This window comes from Pleurodeles waltl, unplaced genomic scaffold, assembly GCF_031143425.1.
Source record: "Pleurodeles waltl isolate 20211129_DDA unplaced genomic scaffold, aPleWal1.hap1.20221129 scaffold_67, whole genome shotgun sequence".
Classification (NCBI taxonomy): Eukaryota; Metazoa; Chordata; class Amphibia; order Caudata; family Salamandridae; genus Pleurodeles; species Pleurodeles waltl.
The window spans coordinates 1,336,588-1,352,953 of record NW_027150384.1 but is presented as its reverse complement, the minus strand read 5'-3'; the positions used below and the strand labels follow the sequence as shown (position 1 = coordinate 1,352,953).

The 16,366-nt window shown below is 46.1% G+C and overlaps 3 non-coding genes across 3 annotated transcripts; 2 read left to right on the top strand and 1 right to left on the bottom strand.

The window, feature by feature from the left end:
* The first annotated feature begins 1,636 nt into the window (after positions 1–1,636).
* TRNAP-AGG (transfer RNA proline (anticodon AGG)) lies at positions 1,637–1,708 on the top strand. The gene has a single exon. It is a non-coding gene; the product is annotated as a tRNA-Pro (tRNA).
* A 6,943-nt stretch (positions 1,709–8,651) lies between these two features.
* TRNAF-GAA (transfer RNA phenylalanine (anticodon GAA)) lies at positions 8,652–8,724 on the top strand. The gene has a single exon. It is a non-coding gene; the product is annotated as a tRNA-Phe (tRNA).
* A 5,439-nt stretch (positions 8,725–14,163) lies between these two features.
* Positions 14,164–14,236, bottom strand: TRNAF-GAA (transfer RNA phenylalanine (anticodon GAA)). Its single transcript has one exon. It is a non-coding gene; the product is annotated as a tRNA-Phe (tRNA).
* Between the last annotated feature and the right edge of the window lie 2,130 nt (positions 14,237–16,366).

Sequence of the window (16,366 nt, the reverse complement as noted above, 5' to 3'; positions counted from 1 at the left end):
TTCAGTAATTGTAATTATATATGGTTTCCAATGCATACATTATGCATTTAATAATGATATAATTGTGGAACTGTATCTTAAATCTGTGGTAATTTATATAATGTTATTTTTTTGATAACATTATTGTAGGAGGTCCTGATGAAATCCAGGGGCACCCCCCGGATGAAACACGTGTTGACTGACTACAGGACGGACATATTGTATGTGGATAATTTTGAATCGGATTGAACCATATTGATTATATTTTGGGATCTTGGAACTTTGGATACATATCTGGAATAGGGAAACAACATGGACTCATAGAATTGGATATGCACCTATGTCTAATTAATTTACTATTGAATTTACGATACACTGAAATAATATGGATTCAAATATTTGGATATGAATTTATGTTGAATGAATTTGTTATTGAATTTATGTTATACTGACTCTATATAATTTGTGCATAATTATAATACATAAAATTTACTAACTGGTTTGTTAGTCTTCTTGAAATTCTAAAATTCAATTTGAAGTTGCTATTGCTAAGTACAACTATTGTGATCGGTTTTAAATATATGTTAACCGTATGAGACATAGCACGTGAGCCATTACTTTGTTTATATGTTATAGGTAACTTATGTTACCACTTGAGGTATTTGGAGGGGTTAACCTTAGTTTTAGGCTCCGTGCATCTAGATAGTATTAATATATGTAATTAGAAGGTAGGAGCGCCATTCACTATCTTGTCTTAACCCCCTTCTTAACCTATAGGGGGATATGGAGCTTGGGTGCCAAAAAATGGGGCAAGTCAGGCTGAGGCAAATTTTTCGCCTCAACCCGATTTGCGCAATTTTTTTCGACTCCCACCCCCATTGAAATGACTCCTGTCTTAGCAAAAACAGGAGTCATGCCCCCTTGCCCAATAGCCATGCCCAGGGGACTTCTGTCCCCTGGGCATGGTCATTGGGCATAGTGGCATGTAGGGGGGCACAAATCAGGCCCCCCTATGCCACAATTTTTTTTTTTTAAAACACTTACCTGAACTTACCTTAATGTCCCTGGGATGGGTCCCTCCAGCCTTGGGTGTCCTCCTGGGGTGGGCAAGGGTGACAGGGGGTGTCCCTGGGGGCATGGGAGGGCACCTCTGTGCTCCTTCCGAGCCCACAGGTCCCTTAAAGCCTGCCTTTTACAGGCGCTAAAAAACGGCGCAAAAGCGGCCGTACGTCATTTTTTTTTATCCGCCCACTCCCGGGCGTGAATTTTGCCCGGGAGTGTAAATACGGCGCACATGCCGCAGAGTCAATTTTTTAGACGGGAACGCCTACCTTGCATATAATTAACGCAAAGTAGGTGTCCACGCTAAAAAATGACGCAAACTCCATGGACTTTGGCACTAGACGCGTCTAACACCAAAGTATAAATATGGAGTTAGTTTTGCGTCGGAATTGCGTAAAAAAAAACGACGCAATTCCGGCGCAAACAGAGTATAAATATGCCCCCAGATATTTTGTTTGACTGTAAAAGCAGAATATCTGTGTCAGAAGATCCTCTTATGAAGCCTTCTCCTGTTTCCCAGGATTCCTGAACAAAACAAGGTACATGATACTCAGTGAACACAACATATATCATGTTTGAGGGACATCTTCCAGCCGGCTCGTTGGTCTAGGGGTATGATTCTCGCTTAGGGTGCGAGAGGTCCCGGGTTCAAATCCCGGACGAGCCCTCTTTTTTCCTAAATTTACTCATTTTTAAAGTCACATTTCAATAAATAGAAAGAAGACGATTCAGGAAACAAACTACTTTGAAACAACCTCTGATGATTGTGAATTTCAACTCAGGATCTGCTGCACTCAGAGCAAGAATCAGATCCCCTAGACCAGCGGTGCAGCTGCAGAAACAGCTGGGGGGGGGGGGGGGCTACCCTGCCACATCAGCATTGGAGGGGGATTGTATGTTACATGCGTAGAATCCTACAGAAGGGGATGCACATCTCGTGTTAAACCCACACTCTGGGGGCAGCAGGGTGAGCCGTGGGGGTGCACAGGAGAGTGAGACACTGGGAAGGGTGAGGGGATTGTGAGGACCCCAGCAGCCGGGCCCAGACCCCACTCACCTGAGGGGTAAGAGGACGGTGTGTTCCATGGAGTGTCTGCTCGTGAGACGCACATATAATGCATGACCGGTACTGCCCTCTTCTGTACTCCTGCCCCCCTGGGAGTGTCTGTACTTATACACATGGGAGTACGGGGCACCGAAGGGGCAGGAGAGATTGCAGGAAGAGGTCAGACACCTGTGAGGCTGGAGTCAGCCGGTGAGTGATGTCTGGCGGGTCAGACACCGAAGGGGCCCTGGTAAGAAGGGTGTCGGAGTGGAGGGGCTGAGTGAGGTCTGAGGAGTCAGTCACCGATGGGGCCCTGGTGAGAAGGGGGCCAATGTGGAGGTTACTGAGTGAGGTCTGACGGGTCAGACACCGAAGGTGCCCTGGAGAGAAGGAGGGCCCCCATGGAGGGGAAGGGGTCGGTGTGCAAGCACTGAGTGAGGTCTCTGAGGGTCCCGATGGAGGATTGGAGGGGCCGGTGTTAGGTCAGGGGCAGTTTCTCCTGCTCGGATGTGGTTGATCTTCGGGAAGAGTCGGAGCATCGATGGAGTTACCGCTTAAAATGTCAGCTCAGTCTCTGGTCTTCAGTGCTGGGAGGAGGCAGCGACCCCCGGCGAGGCTTCTGTCAGTGTAAGGGGGGGGGGGGAGAGGGTGACGAGAGACCTGTGTTCCTGGGGATGAGACCTGTGTACCTGGGGATGAGAGACCTGTGTACCTGGGGATGAGACCTGTGCCTCTGGAGATGAAACCTGTGAACCCGGGGGATGAGACTTGTGAACCTGGGGATTAGACATGTGAACCTAGCGATGAGACCTTTGACCCAGGGGATGATGAGACCTGTGAACTTGCGATGCGACCTGTGAGCCTGATGATGAGTCAAGTGAACCTGGGAAGAGTCCTGTGACCCTGGGGATGAGACCTGTGAACCTGGCCATGAGTCCTGTGCACCTGGGGTGAGTCAAGTGAACCTGGCGATGAGACCTGTGATCCTGGGGATGATGAGTCCTGTGAAGCTGGCGATGAGACCTGTGAACCTAGGGATGATGAGTTGATGACCTCAACAATTTCAGACCTGTCACTGACCTTCCTTTCCTAGCAAAAGCAATCGAAAAATGCATCTTGATCCAACTCAACCAACACATCGAGAAATTCAACCTGCATGACACCTTCCAATCAGGATTCAGAAAAGGGTGTAGCACGGAGACTGCTATGCTCAATATATCAGATGACATTCTCAGAACCGTAGATGAAGGCGACTCTTGCTTCTTAATTCTACTCGATCTATCGGCGGCATTTGAAACTGTCAACCAATAACCTATACTTGAGACCCTCAAGAATCGCACTGGTATCAATGGCACCGTTTTGAAATGGTTGGCATCCTATCTAAAACACTGCTCGCAACAAATTCAAATCGGCAGTTGTCACTCACAGCCTACAGCGGTCTCACAAGGAGTTCCACAAGACCCCATCCTCGCCCTCACCCTTTTCAACCTCCACATGGAACCTCTCAGAATTATCCTGAACCAAGCGGGTGAGAAATACCTCCTATTTGTCAATGACACACAAAAACTACAAAATATTATCCCACAGTGACACCTGCCATCTGAATGCAACACTAACCAAGATAAAAACTTGGCTAGACACCGGTCACTTAAAACTGAACCCCAATAAAAGTGAACTTTTACTCTTTTTCCTCAAATGACAACCCACTGACAATCCAAAAATGGGTCAAGAGCATGGACGCGCTTAACTCTTCCCCCACAATCTCCAACTCCGTAAAGTCTTGAGGAATCACCCTAGACAAAAGTATGCCAATTAAAGAACTCATCAACAATTCATCCAAAGGGGAGCTCTACACCCTAAAGCGTCTCAAGAAAATCAAACTGTTTGTCATACTTGATGGCCTAAAAACTGTACTGCAATCACTATTCCCCTCTAAACTTTTTTACAGCAATGCCATAGTCACCGGGACCCCAAAAAGCCACCTTGGGCCTCATATAACAACTCTGAATTCAGCCACTACGCTCCTCACAGTACTAAAAGATTTGACCACATCTCACCTGCTCTCAAGAGTCTCAAATAGCTTCGCATAGAAGGAGGATGCATTTTCAAGACAGCATGTATCACTCACAAAACCTTTCACACTGCAAACCCTAAATAGTTAGAAAAAAAACTATTGAGAGCGGGTAGAACTCAGGCTCTAAGAAGCTCCGATTCACTCCTTGTCATCCCTCCCAAACTGAAAACAGCATCCCAGAAATGTTCTTTCTCAAGCAACTTTCCATCGATATGGAACTCGCTTCCCAAAGACCTCCACTGCAATCCTTCCTATACTTGTTTCAAACGAAATCTCAAAACTCTACTGCTGAATAAATACCTCAACCTGGCCCCCTGAGCTTGCCACACCAACAGGATCATTCGATATGGTAGCCAGACCCAATCCAGCGTTTATTCTACCACTTATGGAAAATGTTGGATCACTTGCTACTCTTTGAGATATATATTATGTTACACAGTTTTATTACTTCTGGTTATACTATGTTAACTTTGAATCCATCTATCTACACTATGGGGGTTATTACAACTTTGGAGGAGGTGTTAATCCGTCCCAAAAGTGACGGTAAAGTGATGGATATACCACCAGCCGTATTACGAGTTCCATAGGATATAATGGACTCGTAATACGGCTGGTGGTATATCCGTCACTTTACCGTCACTTTTGGGATGGATTAACACCTCCTCCAAAGTTGTAATAACCCCCTAAGTCTTATAAAGCACTCTGATACCTCCAGGTCTAGCCAGTACTATATAAAACTCTCAAATAAATAATATTAAATAAATAAAAGATGGGTTGGCTACCCTGAGCTATTACCACTGGTTAGACCTATTGCTAGCAGCCTCTCATCACCTTTTGTGTGTTTGATGTACCGTCCTAAGTGGCATGGGTATTCCCAGACATGGGTCACCTGCTCGCTGTATCACTGGAACCCAGCTGTACCCGGCTGATGAGCCCATAAATAGGGCAAAACCGGTCCTGGGTTGCTTGTGTCCCAGTTCAGTGAGGACCTTGCTCGGCAGTTCGTGCTGGATTGCTCCCATGAGGATCAGGGTCACAACTAGTTTGCATATGGCTGGGTCCAATCTGAGGTGGCATGGTCAGCAAAAGAATGCTGGGTTTGATTGCTACTCCGAGCTATTGCAAGTGGTTAGACTTATTACAAGCAGCCTCCCGTCACCTTTTGTGTGTTTCATGGGGAAAAATAAGCGCTGGTGGCACAAAATGAGTGCCGGGGAACCCACTCACAAACACTCACTCAAATTAAGCACTGGCTACCCAATTCATAAGTTGTATTTATGACATGTACTCCTACATATACACGTATGGCATGTCACTATGGGTTCATTTTATGCAGTGCTTAATTTGAAAATAAAAACGTGCCGGTGCTCAAAGCGCTTCTCTGAAACACGCAGCTCCTGCAGTTAAATGTGTGAGCACGGAATACTGAGGCAGATAATCCTGAAGCCATCTCGGGCTTCTTCAATCCATTAAAGCCGCTCCCTGCCCCTTCAGCTCCCTCTACCAGCTTTCTGCTTTCTCCCTTTGTGACGCTTGTTAGTTTTTCTCTTTCTCCGTCTTTCCCATGTGTGTCTTTTGCTCGGAGTAAATCCTTGAAGCAGACAATTAAGTGCTGGCCCTCAAAAATAAGTGCCGGTGCTCTGCACCGGAAACAACAAGCACAAATTAAGCACTGATTTTATGAAACCTGTTGGTACATATTTAAAATGCAATTTAAAAATGTGCTGTCCAAGATACAATGTCCCACTCGTATGTCTACCTGAAGTCTGCCCAAGTTTTTCAGCAAAACAAGCTACGCAAAGTGACAGCTTTTCCCCTTCATTATCTGAGAGCACCTAATGCTAACTTTTTTACCTTTGTTAGGTTTTCATTGTATATACTTCAAGCAAGAGTACTTGTGACAGAAACCAAGTCTCGGATAACTGGTGCACACGTTTCTTGTGAGAACAGTGAAAAAGAACAAGAGCGAGGGTGCATACATCAGAGGTGGGAAAGCAGAACCAGCTATATCAAACATAGGCCAACAAAATGCCAGTAAATTAATGAACATGGTGCCAGGTCTTACGGTTTCAAAGCGGTTCCTTGCAATTTCTCAATGCTCGCGAGAATACTGGGTTCCTTAATAGGTGTATACCCAATGATGCACAGTATCTTTACATTTATGGTATGGGTTTCAAGGAGAAAAAGTTCATAGATGAACCTCAAACTGGGCACAGCCTGGGTGGTCATGATGGGTTGTAAACATAATGATGGCCACCTGCAACAAATTGTTATGTGCAGATAAGGTACTATAGGTTACATTGGAAAGTTCAAATTGCTGGGCCATGCCCCTTCTGCCAGTTCAAGGAATTCTCCATTGTATGGCCCCTCTTGGAAGCCTTTGGGAGTTTCCAAGTATAACCTTTCTCACTCTAGGAACTGGCCATTTGAGCCCAGACCATTTCCTGGTGCAGTGGGGGGTGTAGGGCAGTAACTGCATATAAATTTGTTATTTATGGCGCTGGCCCCAGGACGCCATGCTAACACAACCGTCTGGCTGAAACAGCACAGTGGTCTATAACAGTGGAGTTTCTTGAGAGCCATTGGGCACAGCATGGACAGCCACTGACCAAGCCTAACACAAATGGAATGGATACCAGGACAAGTGCAATAGTTCACACATGTATCACACAGTGAAAATAGCTTTGGGTGGTAGTTGCTGTAAGGATGTTAACACTACATTGCAACATGTCCTCCTTCAAAATATCATGCACCCTGCCTTGTGGGCGATAGGGCCTACATAGTTGTGATTTATTAATATTTGAAAGGGAAGACCTGTCCAAAAAGTTTATTTCATTGTACGCAAGTCGAATTGCAATTTTTTAACACTGCTACAGCCAAGCTACAATGGTGGGCCTGAAGCCATGTTTGCACTGCTACTGTCTGTAGTGGGTGGCACAACAGATGCTACAGTCTACTAGTGGCATTTAACTATCAGGCCCAAGGTACCCTTCATTCCAAATGCTAGGGATTTACGTGCAAGTTAATTAAGCCATTGACGAGTATGCCAGTCCAAACATGCTTGAACGGGGAGCACAGACACTTCACTACGGGGTAAAGTGCACTGAGTTCTGAAGCCAGCAACAAAATTAGGGCCAAGCGAGGTGACAAATCCTAGGCGACCATGCAGAAAAGGCAGATTTCCTACAGGTACCGTTATTAATCCTCAACCGACTACAGAGATATTGTCCAAAAAGGACACATCAGCTAATCTGTTTCATCTGTATATTCCTAGGTGTAGTAAGGCGTGTATAAGTGGTAGATGTTTCTTAGTTTGCTCCCCAACTCTTTGGACCTATTGAATCATCTTCTCTTCTGCACAGCTCTTAAAACTTTGCTCTGCTGTTAAATCTCTATTTGCTGGGAGACCTTTGGGTCACAGAGCCCTTTACCAAACTAAACTAAACAATTGACATCCTGGAGAAGTAGACAGTCTAGGGTGTGTTACGCAAGATGCTCCCTGGTGACAGCGTATGACCCTCAGTCCAGGTCTAAAGCTGTGATACCCAATGTACGTAGGAGTCCCTGAGGAAGCAAGGTGTTATGCAGAAAGCAGTACGACCCATGCCAGGGGCAGGCTGTGTGCTATGCAGATGCCAGTCACACGCACCCTCAGGTAGTGTGGTGTGATGAGTGTCATGCAAACTGCTTGAAAGTCATACTGGTTGCTGTGTACCACATATAGTGCCCACCCATGATGTCACCGGTGTGGAGACAAACTCGCCTGCAAGCCCTGCGCTGGGCCTTGGGCAACTAAAAGCAAACATAGACATGCATTGGCCATGGTGTGCACCAGACAGCCAAGAGTGGGCGTGGTTACTGTGGATTGCCTGTGCAACTGGCCACCTAGCAGAGCATGCACCAGGGCCCTACCTGAAATGCAATCAGGGTACAACACCCCAGACTACAGAAGTGCCTAGCACTGCTGAAAGTAAAAAAAATTAAAAGCTGGCCACATCATAGCACTTTCCTTTCATCGTTTCACTTTCGGCCATGCTACAGAGTGTCCACGCTGCTGGCCATCACGGCTATAAAACATTTACAAAGCCAATAGATCTCACATAAGCGTGACCTACAGGCTTTGCCAATGCTTCTTTTGCCATGAATTGCTCCACATTTCTAGACTCATCACAAGGTCAAAAGCCCCCTCTTCCAGGCTCTAGGGAAAGCTGCATGTTGAACAATCGGACTCACATTTTGAAGCCAATGCATTGCATTTTGACGCCGACCGATGATGTAGCTCTGATGTCACATTGTCTGGGCCCAGGGATAGCGACGGCTGCACTTTGACCTGGTCTCAATCTCATTTCACTTCTTTGTATTTGATTGAGTAGTGTGAGGCATGAAACGGGGTGCTACTTAAAATAAGAGCTGTAGTTTACAATTCCTTTCTATCATCCACTCCACATCAACTCACGGTGCAAATGTGATGTGAGCGGGAAAACTGCAGCCGCCGAAATAGCTCAGTTGGGAGAGCGTTAGACTGAAGATCTAAAGGTCCCTGGTTCGATCCCGGGTTTCGGCAGGTCGTGTTTTGCCTGCTGTTTCCTAGAGCAGGAGAATGTCCTATTTAAACATATAGATTTGTAAAGGATAATATGAACAGTATTCTTTATCACTCCTCCTACCGCGATCTTTCTTCCTTTGAGCCTTTTGTTTGCTTCATCTATTCATGCAGCCTTCCCTCACCCCTGCACCACGCCCCTCCATCTGGCTCTCACTCCATACTTCCTCTTTCCTCCCCTCTGCCCTTTTCTTTTTTTATTCTTTTTTTTGTTGTATTTACCCCTATTCTAACCCTGTGGTTTGCACTTTCAGAGGCTTTAATAACTTCCCTTTATCGAGCTCGTAAAACCCCCGTTCCCCTCACCACTTGCAGGGACATTCAGAGCTTCGTATTTCAAAGTCGATGTCCGCCCTTCGCAATGACGCGTTCACTTCTGGGTGCACCACCTTGAACCGTGACCGTGAGGAACATTACACCCAGTCTGAAATTAATAGCCTTCCAGGGGCAAAGCAGCTGGGACAATCTTATCTGCTATGCAGCCACTTAGGCCCTCGTTACAAGTTGCCCAGGCCAGCTGAAGGGGGGTCGGGGTACCCCACTCCAGGCAACCACCCTGTTTCTTTCAGACCGGAAATTAGCGAATCTGGAAACACCTGACCCGGTGTAACCAGGTGTGAGCCCGCACTGGGCAAAAACACAGCTGGAGGGGGGCAGAGGCTGGTGACACAGAAACAGCTGGGCACCAGAGGGGAGCAGGCAACGCCCCCACCCAGAACACAGCCTGGCATGGCCACAGACGACCTCTCTGCCCCCACCAGCGAACTGCACTGGGCTTCCACTGTCCCCTACCAGCTGCTGACAGCCATAAACTCCTGGGAGGGCCCCACACCCCCAATCCCTCCTCACACTCTTATAACTTCAGCAAGGCTGTGCTGGTGGGCTATTAAGTTGTGTCCCAGGAAAAGGTGGCTTCTCCTGTCTGCAGACTGAAAAAGGTTCATGCATAACACATAGAGAATGCTTCAGATTGCCTGAACACCTCCACACACCTCATGCTGGACACCCCCTGCCACTGCCACATCACAGCCCAAATGAGAGACCTGCACTGGCTCCCCGTCAACAAGAGAATCACCTTCAAACTCCTCACCCACGCTCACAAGTCACTCCACAACACGGGACCAGAATACCTCAACAGACGGCTCTCCTTCTACACCCCGACCCGACAGCTTCGCTGCCGACCTTGCCCTCGCCACCGTCCCACGCATCTGCAGAGAAACCACCGGCGGCCGATCATTCTCGCACCTCGCCGCCAAGACATGGAACACTCTTCCCACCCACCTGCGTCACACCAAGGACCTCCTTACCTTCAGGAGACATCTCAAGACATGGCTGTTCGAGCAGTAGCAGGCCCCCCCTCCTCAGCGCCTTGAGACCCTCACGGGTGAGTAGTGCGCTTTACAAATTCCCTGACTGATTGATTGATTGATTGATTGATGGATGGATGGACGGATGGATACACGAGTAGAGGGGGAAAAGATTAATGGACCAATGGATAGATGAAAGGATGATTAGGTGAATGAATGGATGTAGAAATGTATGGATGATTGGGTGCATTGCTGGGGATGGATGGTCAAAATGATGGATGGTGTAGGAAAGTAGCCTCTTTCTAGCATGGTTATCCCCACGTTTTGCCTGTTTGTCAGTGTGTTTGACTGTGTTCACTGGGATTCTGCTAACCAGGACCCCAGTGATTATGCTCTGTCCTTTTAAACTTGGTTGCTGAAACCTTTTTCACCCCTCATTTGGAATACTGGTGCCACCACGTATATGGTATATGGTACCTAGGTATACAGGGCATTGGGGTACCAGGGGATCCCTATGGGCTGCAGCAGGTATTATGCCACCCATGGGAAGTCCTTGTAAAGTGTTCTGCAGGCCTGCCCTTGCAGCCTGCGTGTAAGGGTGCATGCACCCTTTCACTCCAAGGTCACTGCACCAGGTCACTTTAAGTCGCCCCTATGGCAGGCCCTCCTAGCCCAGAGGGCAGGGTGCAGGTACCTGTGTGTGAGGGCACTCCTGCACAAGAGAGGTGCCCCCACAAGCTCCAGATCCATTTTCCTGGACCTTGTGAGTGCGGGGACGCCATTTTACGTGTGTACTGGACATAGGTCATTACCTATCTCCAGCTACATAATGGTAACTCCGAACCTGGGCATGTTTGGTATCAAACATTTCGGAATCATACCCCAATGCTGTTGCCAGTATTGGAAGTATGATTCCATGCACTCTGGGGGCTCCTCACAGGACCCCCAGCAATGCTACCACCAGACTTACAGGGTTTTCCGGGCAGCCCAACAGCTGCCACCCCTCAGACAGGTTTCTGCCCTCCTGCTGCTTGATCTGATCAAGCTGAGGAAGGCAGAATAAAGGATGTCCTTTGGGAGAGGGAGGTAACACCCTCTCCCTTTGGAAATAGGTGTGACTGGCTTGGGAAGGGTATCCTCCCCAAGCCACTGGTTTGCTTTGAAGGGCACATTTGGTGCCCTCTGTGCATGAACCAGTCCACACCAGTTCAGGGACCCCCAGTCCCTGCTCTGGCGCGAAACTGGACAATGGAAAAGGGAGTGACTACTCCCCTGTCCCTCACCACCCTAGGGTTGGTGTTCTTCATCACTGCAGACCAACTCCTGCAACTACAGCTGGGTGGGTAGCAGCTCCTACTCCTCTTGGACTCCACTGTGACTCTTGGACCTCGTCCCTTCTCTCCACAGGTCTTCTCACTTCAGGAATCCACCGCTGGTTTTCTTACAGTCTTCTCTGGGTGTCTTCTTTTTCTTCTTCTCCGCCTTTTGAGTGGTTTGGGGAAAATCCAGTGATTTACTCCTGCTTTCCTGGTCGCTGGGAGGTACTGTGTTACTTACCTCTGTGGTTTTCTAGTACTCCCAGCTCCCCTCTACACATTCCACTTACCTAGGTGGGGGTCCTGTGTTCACATTCGATTTTGTAGTGTATGGTTTGTGCTCCCCCTAGGGTCACTCTTGGTTATTGTTATTTGCACTGTTTCCTAACATTTTCTATGCCTATTTCTGATTGCTAGAGTAAATATTTAGTGTATTATTTACTTCCTATTGGAGGGTTGACCTTCTAGTATTTTGTGGTATTGTGTTCCAAAAATAAAGTATCTTTATTTTTGTAAAACTGGGTGCTTTCTTTCATGTGTGTAAGTGTTGTTTGACGACAGTGGTATGGCATGAGCTTTCCATGTCTCCTAGATAAGACTTGGCTGCTCATCCACAGCTACCTCTAGAGAGCCTGGCTTCTAGACACTGCCTACACATCACTAAGAGGGGATACCTGGATCTGGTACCCACCACACACCAGGCTACCTTTCTACAGATGGGTTGGACAAGGGAGAATGGACTGGCGATGAGTAGATTGAAAAATTGAAGAACGGATGGGTGGGCGGGCAGAAGGATCGATAAGTGAAACAGTGGACGGGTGAAGAGCTGGATGGATGGACAGAAGCAAGTGTGGATGAATGGAATATTAAAAGGATGAATGGGTTGCGGTAGAAAAAAAATGGTGAAGGAAACTTAGTAGTGAGGGGAGGGCTCACTCACTTCACTTTCTGTATGGCATCAAAGATGTGTGAATATTCTATGTATTTATATTTATTTATTTACTTATTGGTTACTCCCTTGCATTGGAATGTTCTGTGTTGTCCACAAGATGAGGCCACAAAATTGCTCATCTTGTGAGGGTGTCACAATCCCCTCCGTAACCCAAAAAGACAGTCATGGAAGCTCCAGCCACCCCCCTCCGCTTCATGGTTGTCTCTCCCCAGCCAGCTGAATCCATCCAGCCAATGAGGCCCCTAGAAGGAGCCACATCAGCTTGGTTTACAGCACAGAAAATACCAGATAAGTGAAGAGACTTCCTTGATGACATTATGCTGATTCCTCCTATGGATTTCTATAGGTTTTTCATTATTGTCCACATCTGCTGGCTTTGTTAAATTGGTCTCACGTGTGTACACTTTTCAAAAACTTTTTTAATACAATTTTGTTTATTTTCATTGGAAAGCCTGTCGCTTTTCAGAACTTCCTACTGCCTCATGTTAATGTTCTTTGGTATTATAAAATACTTTAGTAGGCTTCAGGAAAGGATGTGCGATCCCCACAAATATTCACATTTTAGAGTAAGGCACTATGGCATGATTCACAAACCCATTATCCAATATAAGTTCACTTGGAATATGCAATGCCTAAAGGTCAGTGCAAATTCTGTCTAATTTACATTCATAAATCTATGTATTGGCATGTAAAAGTGTGGTGCACGACAGTATGGGGGTAACTGTGCGCCGGGGGCGCGTGAAGGTTCCAGGTTGGTAATGCCATGGAAAGTTTGTGCAATCCAAGAAACTTCTGACAATGTTGCTATTCCCAAGCTTTTTTTTAATTTATTCTCACCCGGCAAGTGGTTGGCGACTTAATCTTGCCTAGGGCTGAAATAAACCTCATGTATAATAGGAAAGAGAAGGCACCTAAAAAATAGACGGGGTTGCAAAGGGGAGGGTTTAATGTGTCCAACATGGAGGAAAATATAGCATGTTATGAAATGCAAAAGCACATTTCGGTAAGCACAAGCACAAGAATGTGTAACAACTGAAGTCTGTGAGTACTTTAGAAGGCTACACCTTTCACAGCTTCACAAGAGTAATCTTAAATCTTAAAATTCTTTGAGAATTCCAAAAATTCAGAAATGTAGACCGAAGTGTAGGTGGAAACCTTCCAGGGTAGGTTTATTATTTCATTATTGATTTGGGTTCTCCAATTTTTAAATTCCCCTACAAATCTTAAGTTTATTATGTAGACAAAAATAATTGTTGGTGTGTTAAGGAACTCAGCAGTACCCTGGTCACTTTACCTCAACCAGGGTCAGTAGAGAGGCAGCTGCCCCAGAGGACACCACCAGACTGCGGATCTGAGGGTCTTGGCCTACTTTAAGGGTCTTTGAATAGACCACGTTGCTTTTTAAGTCATTGTTTCAGTATTGTTTCCTAAATGTCTTCATTGCTCTTTTTTCCTTTCTGTCTGCTATTTTTCCTTCCTTCACCGCAGATTCCTTTGTTCCAAACTCCCTCTCCCGCTTTTCTCTATCCTTCCCAGGTTTATTCTCGACATGTATCTTTTCCTCTTCCTTCTTTCCTCTCCCCATCTTTCATCCTTGTCCTCCGCCTCGCTTCCAGTCCTTCATTGCTCTTTTTTTGTCTCTCTTGGTTATTCTTTTTTCATTCTCCATTGGTTTCTCTTATCCCGGCTCACCCCTTCCGCTTCCCTTCACTTTTCCCAATTTTTTTTCTTTCTGAATTGTATAAAAAAGTGTAACTATGAAAACGTTCTCTATTGTTAAGTTTATAGGATAAGTATAATTATCCTACTAACAACAAAAGACATCTGCCGAAACCCGGGATCGAACCAGGAACCTTTAGATCTTCAGTCTAACGCTCTCCCAACTGAGCTATTTCGGCGACTTGTACGGCTGGGAGACCACAAATATTATGGATCTCAAACAATGAGTGGGAGGTGACCGCTTCTTAAATAGATTGCTCGACAGGAAGAAACCAGAAACATGAGGTGCTATTTCCACTGCCAGATTCAATGGTCCCCACCCCCCCAAATTATCAGAGCTTTACCAAATATGACAGGGGAAACAAGAACAGAAGTCTACACCTAAATGTCCTTAAAAAAACACCTCTGACGAATAGCGATGTGTGAAAAGCTGATGCCATCCTCCCAAGACGTGAGTACAGTTAGCAAAGTGAAATATGTTTCTAGAGTTCAAAAATGTATATTTTAACACAAGAGTTTTTAAAATGGGACGGGCGCAATCGGGGCCTGAAAGGTTTTCAAATGAAGAGAAAACAAATCTATTTATAAGGAAACGTAATCTCATAATCACGATGTAGTGTTTGAAAAAATGCGCTAGTTTTGTGACTTTTGCACCCGAGCAGGCGGGGATGTCAGGTAACAGAGGTAAAGGAGATGAAATTCCATGCAGAACCACAGGAGGGCGCAAGTCTCCAAGTAAACGCGTAGCCGGTCGCTCAGCGTTCAGTACTCAAACTGTTTCTTCAGTTTAATTACTGAAGAAAGAATTGCGTCTGTGAGGTGAATGGACAGTTTTGTGTTTCTGACAGATAAGGTAAACTACTTCCTGGATTGATCTGGATTCATTCCAGATCATGTTGGTTTTCAGAGTTAGGTGCAAGGAGTTAATAGAGGAGCTGTTCATGGAAGTGAAAGTTCAATCATGTTGATGTTCTCTGTGAAGAAGTCTGATAGTTCTTCGCTTTTTTAGGGTGCAGCCTGCGACGCATGCCCTTGCGCATGCGTATCGCTAGCGAGACGCTTTAGGTATTAGAAAAGGGCGCAAAGCCCCGTCGACCTCACCTCAGTGTCTTTCATTGGCACGTTGGCTTGCCTGTTAGAATCCGCTGCCTTTGATTAGTGGAAGGCATGCATACGTCATGCCTTTTCCGATGGTTAGCCCTCCTCGAGCGCAGCGACCAAGTATAGAAAACATGCGAGGCTCACTGTTTCCCGTAAGGGTTGAGGACTACTTTTTCTCTATTTTCGCAGCGTGATCTCACTGGGCAGAAGGCGAGCGCTTTGCGTACTATCAACCTTGTTACACAGTTAATTGCACTTTTGTCGGTTTTGTTCATAATTGCCCTTTGGCCAATAGGTATTATTACGTGTGAAGTGTAGCAGCGCGATCGCGCTGTTTTTTTCTTTTAATGCAAGAAGAATTTGGTTGGGAGTTTACAACTGGGAATAGCTGTAACTCAGACAAATGCGAGACCCTAGTGCATTGCAAATGCTTGTTCTGTTGTTGCTTGGTAATCTCGTAAAGCCTTTTGGCCTATTTTTTGCTTGGTATAGTAGTGATCTAAAATATGTGGCTTTGGCCTCAAGACTCTGATTTTGTGCCTTTTCTTTCCGAACATAAAAGGAATCGATTGAAGTTTGAGGGATTTTGGGGCTGATTTAAGAAAATTGGGCTGCATTCTAAACCCTTGTGCCCCTTACCGCCCCCCTAACCCCACCATGTGTGCACCGTATTTAAAATACAGCGCACCATGGCGCAGAGTAGGAGGCAATAGCTTCAGAATTCCTGATGCTATTGATGTACTCTGCAGGAGTAGAGCCAACGTTTGGTGCTACTCCTGCAGAGTGGATTGGGGCCCGTTGTAAACAATGGAAGCCCCCTTTCAACACCTGCCTTGAGCAGGCGTTAAAAGTGCTGAAAAAAATGGCACAAGGAAATCTGTTAGATTTCCAATCCACGTTATTCCACTGCACCCCACTCAAATCCACTTCACTCTAATCCAAACCACTCTAAACCAATTCAGTCCACTCTGCTCCAAATCCACGTTACTCTAATCCACTCCAATCAACTCTAATCCATTCCATTTTACTCCACTCTAATCAATTTTAATCCACTCTAATCCACTCCACTCCAATTCACCCTCTTCCACTCCAATCCACACCACTATAATCCACTCCAATCCACTGCGCTATAATCTACTCTAATCAACTTCAATTCACTCTACTTTAATCCACTCTATGTCCGGATCTCACCCAGATTTTATGCAGAA